Source organism: Phascolarctos cinereus, unplaced genomic scaffold (assembly GCF_003287225.1).
Source record: "Phascolarctos cinereus isolate Bilbo 61053 unplaced genomic scaffold, phaCin_HiC Scaffold_7;HRSCAF=346, whole genome shotgun sequence".
NCBI lineage: Eukaryota > Metazoa > Chordata > Mammalia > Diprotodontia > Phascolarctidae > Phascolarctos > Phascolarctos cinereus.
The window spans coordinates 196,566,813-196,572,449 of NW_027556180.1; positions in this window are offsets into that span (position 1 = coordinate 196,566,813).

Here is a 5,637-nt window from a genome sequence, read left to right on the forward strand (position 1 = left end):
ATAAACTCCAATGACTCCCTGTCACTTCCAGGGTCAAATATAAAATTCTGTTTGGCTTTTAAAGGACTTCAGAACCTGGCTCCCATCTACCTGTCCAGTCTTCTTAAAACTTAGTCTTCATGTATTCTGCAATCTAATGACATTTACCTCCTTGCTGTTGCTCACAGAAGACACTTCATCTCCTAACTCTATGCATTTTTCACTGGCCCTCAGCCTTTCTTGTAATTCTCTCCCTCCTTCTTTCCCATCCCCTGGCTTCCTTCAAGTCCTAACTAAAATTTCACTTTCTATAAGAAGTCTTTTCTAATCCCTCTTAATGCTAATGCCTTCTCACTGCTGATTATTTCCAATTTATCTTGTATATATCTGCTTTGTAAAGAGTTGTTCACACAATATTTCCTCCATTTGACTGGAGTAGTGAAAAATGTTTGCCTTTCTTTGTATCCCCAGTGCAGTGACTTATTTGCTATGTAAATCATGAGGAAAGAAGGAAACAAGGAAGGAACAAAGAAGGAAGGAAGGAACGAAAATGGGAAGGAAAAAATGAAAGAAGGAAGTAAAGAATGAAAGAAGGAAGGAACAAAGGAAGGAAGGAAGGGAGGGAGGGAGGAAGAGAGGGAGGGAGAGAGAGAAGAAGGAACAAAACAAGCTGCTATTAGTCCCTACTTTGCGACTGGCACTAAGCTAAAGGCTTTAAAAATATTATCTCATTTGATCCTACTAACAATTCTGGGACGTAAGTGCTATTACTATGTCTCTTTTAGAGTTGAGAAAACTGAGGCAATCAGAGGTCAAGTGATTTGCTGAGGATCATACAGCTAATAAGTAGTGTCTGAGCCACTTGCGTGAAATTTCTAGAACCATGAGCAACATGAAGCTTAGTTATTTGTAAAATCATTCATCACTTTGGTTTTCCCATAGAAGTGAATACAAAGAAAGTTCATGTTGGTCCTTTCCTCTTTTCTCAGCCTGCATTGTGATGAACAGAATATGAACAATTAAAGATGTAAAACAAGGTTGCTATTTTTTTTTGTTTCTCCATCATTCAGGAGCAGATTACCAAAAGTGCTAAGAAATTATAAAGAAGTTATATTAATAAGAATGTGCTAAAATTCATCTGTGTTCCCCAAATTGTGCTAAGTACCACTTAGCTCAGAGATATCAAACAAGTGAATAAACATCCCCTGTCCCAAAGGAGCTCAGTACAATTGCTCATAAGTCAATTAAATAACCAATAAGTATTTATTAAGTATCTACTATGTAAGGCACTGGAGATACAATACAAAATATAAAATTAGCCCTCTTATGATAAGCTTATATTTTAATGGGGAGACATATGTAAGCAGATAAAATTAAGTACATATATAGGACCACCTCTTTGTCAGAGACTAAGAGAAAGAAGAGAATTAGGCTCTAAGGAATTTAAGGAACTGGGAGGTTAGAGTGTTTAAGTGAACATCTACATGGAAATCAATGTCCCCTAGACATTAATTCTGCCAAAGGTTGGAAATTGGAGAGGAGCAGAAGATGATGAGACATGTGCTAAACTCCTTGAGAAGGGAAAAAGAATGACTTAGGATTTGGTATACTAGAGCCACCATAATCTTAATTATGTAGAAAATTTTAGTTAAGTATATTTCAAAAGAAGAAGAAGTAGTAGTAGTTACTGAGTGATGGAGGCAAAAGTGGAGACTGGAAGTGACAAGGAGGAGCAAGGTATATTCCAATCCTTCCCTTCTAGGGCCAATGTGACAGGGGTGTGAGAGAAGGCACAGCCAGCGTGGGATAGGATAATCAAGAATGCAGTATTGTCAAAGGGGATCTAGGGTTCGGTGAGGAATAACAGATAGAAAAAGTGTGAAAGAGGTCCAGGATAAAAGGGAGTTTGTTTAGTATGGAACAGGAATTCCAGAGGGTACAGTACAAGGGCTATGCAGAATTCGATAGACATATGGGGTAAGGTTAGATTAAAGTGTATACAGATGAAAGAAAATAAGTAGGGGACAAAGCAAAGTATTCTCCTAAATGACTGCTAATTATCCCAGTCATAGGAAGAGAAACAGAATTCATAGAGATAATAATGAGTGGCAGATGGGGAAAGAAGCTTACAGTCTCCAAGCAATGCTGCACAGAGAGTTAGACAAGTCCTGGATCTTTACGTGATAGGCTGGTAAAATGAGGTGAGTGATGGAGGATTGGGAGTAGGTAATGTCACCTCACTGGCAGATGGTTCTGGTCTGTGGCCAGGCTTAACTCTGGGTTCAGCCTGGAAATTGAAGCAATTAAATAACATACAAAATAGCATTTAATCAAATGTATGGAGTTAAGAAAAGATAGTTTCCAGGACAGGTTTCCTGTTTGATGCATGATGCTGCAATGGATAGATTGTTGGTCCTGGAGTCAAGAAGACTCAGCTTCCTGAGTTCTGTGTGACCCCGGGCAAGTCATTTAACCCTATTTGCCTGTTTCCTCACCTGTAAAATGAGCTGGAGATGGAAATGGCAAACCACTCCTATATCTTTGCCAAACTCTGAATGGGGTCACAGAGTTGGACATGACTGAAATAACTGAACAAAAACAACATGTGGGTCATATATACATACATACATACATACATATATATATATACACACACACACACACACACACACACACACACACACACTCTGTGTGTGTGTTATTGCCCAGTTGTCTCAGTTTGCTGAGTTCCTTGAAAGTGTGGTCACTCTGGACTGTTTGGAGCCAGAACCCATTTGCTAAGAGAATAAATTTTCCTGCTTGAAGCCCTGCTTTTGCAGCTATGGGTAACTACCTCCCCCACCCCCTTTCTTTGTGATGTGAATTACGTGTGCCCACTTTCAGGCCAGGAACTATAGTGACTAGATTAGGGCCAGATTGTTGGGTACCTTGTGCTCCCTAGAGGACAGGGTCCTATTGTGGGACCCTGATGGTCTATACATTTTGAGGTATAAGGAGGTACCTGGAGAATAGTGATATTTGGCTTGTATAGTTGTGACTGAGACATAATGATCTCAAACCCCACCTTTATTTGTGCCTGGAGGGGAAAGGGGGGAGATAACCAGAACAGTTCATCAAAAAATACCTATAACACCTGCCTTGCTACTCGTCTATTATTTGTTTCTGACACACACTGTTGACCCTACCTCTATCTGCTTCCTGTCAACTGTTCAGCTATGCTGTCTCTGTGAATAATTTAGCCTTCACTCATCCCATCCCAGACGTGGTCTGTTTTCTGCCTTCTCTGAGTTCTGACCCCAACTTCCCCTCTGCACCTACTATCTAGCTTCCATCTATGAAACCAATTGTGCGCCCAACCTATAACTATCAGCTGCTATTTCACCTGATCTTCACAATTGCCCCTTTCACCACTTTATCAAACTGTAATTATCAGTACCTTCCAGATGTCTCAGTTGGACCTCATTCAACAATCAAATCCAGGTGGCTCTCTCTCAGTTGAGTCTAGACAACTTCGTCTATTCTTGAGAATCCTATTGTCTTTCCATGACTATCTGGAATAGTTCAAATGAAGCTTTGCTAGAAGGTAAACAGGTGGACTGGATCAACGATCTCCAAAGCGGGGAATCTAGGATATAATATAAACTCCAAAGGAACTCCTATGACTCTAGGATCATATGTAAATTCATCTGTTTGGCATTTGGAGTCCTTCACAACCTGACCGCAAATTATCTTTCCAACCTTATTATTATACACTATTCTCCTTCCCTCACTCTGTGTTTCAGCTAAACTGACCTTCTTGCTATTTCATGAACATACAAAAATACAATTAAAATATCCAAACACAAATCAGAAATTAAAGTATGATACCATACATTAGGTATTGTTAGAATCACAAAAATAAAAAGCAGTGGATTCATAGCAAAAATATTCTACTGAGTTGAAATCAGAGGCAATTCACTTGTGCACATTTATTCACTGTGTGTATTACACACTGGGAAACACTACACCTGCTGAAAAGTGGTTATGTTCACTAACTGTATGACTATTATTCATCTGCTTGGCTAATTACTATGATCAATTAAATGGATAATTACCAACACACAATTTTTATTTACATGTCTGCCCTATTCTCCAAGACATACACAAATATTTTTCTTAAAAACTATGGAGAATATTTCAATCAAATTGCTTTCAATAATATAAATCTTAAATGATATTTTGTAAGAATAAAAATGTTGTATTATTTGTAAATAAAATTTTTAACATTTAAAGTATTTGTTTCATTTTTATCACATTTTAAAAGCTATTTTGAGTACATTTAATGTAAAAAAATTACTAGTTTAGTAGTACATGTATATAATTTATGAATAAATGAATAGATAGTGGGGTATGTGCTCAATTTTTTTTCTACTGATAGGGAAGAACAATCAAAAGACTACTGGGTAAAATGTTGTATGGAATTCTCTTTAGATCCCCAATTTTAAGACCCAGTTTCACTCATAGAATAATTAGTGTCACAAACTGCTTTCTTGTCTCAATATTGCCCATTGCAATAATAGCAGAGAAAGTCCTAGTTTGACATTTCTAGCATGCATTAGTTGGAGTTTAGAGCTATTTAGTACCATGAGCTGTTTCCCTCTGTGACCTCGGTCAGGCCCTGGCTTACCCCCATGGGAAGATGAAACAGAGAATAGGTCCCCACCCCTAGGGTCCCTCTTCTGCATAACATATACAACTAGAACAAACCCACATGCTATGGGAGGACAAAAAACACAACTCAGTGAAGGAATAGCACACTCAAGGATAGAAAGGGATTAAATCTCAAAGCCAAAGCCAGTGTAGGATCTCCACTAGATCCATGACTTTGTCTCAATTTGTGAGGCCATAAATCTAGTGCTGTGGCACAACACAGTATTTCTGGTGTCCCAAGGATTAAATGGGCCAGTATAATAACCACTAGAGTCAGACTTTGATCTGCTGTTACCTTAGATAGCTCTGTACCTAATGAATGGCATCTGATAATAAATGGAAATTGCTACTCCTATGAGCTGATGAGTCAGTTCTTCTCCTGCACCCTGGATGCTAACTCTAAGTGTGTGGAGGGGCAGGTAGCCTAGAGTGGGATGCTATAAATTCAACCTTGAATGGCAGCACAACTCAGCTTAAATAAAATGGATATCTCTTATGATATGCTGTCCAAGTTTTTTTTAAGTGTTTTGCTTTACTGTTTTGGGAGAGCATACTTTGTTCATGGTTTGTATTTGTACATGTTTAGCCTTTAAAAAAAATTATATATATATATTATATATTTGTTATAGTAATTTATATTATATATAAAGAATATATGATATGCAATTTGTCACATAATAACAAAATAAATTAATTTAATTCATACATCAATATATTACTTGCTATATTTATCAAATAATATAATATAATAATATGTCAATAAAAACAAAAAGAATGTCAGTATGCATGTAGTTAAGTCCCTTCAGTGGTGACCCTTTAATGATTGGATAAAGAACTCATATTGAGAGCACTTGTAGTTAAGTTAATGATTACAATCTAAAAATCTTGTAATTATTTGCACCCTATTTATTGCCCCTCTGTCATCCATCATCACATAATGTAAAGGAGGCACATAGGACTGAGGGACAG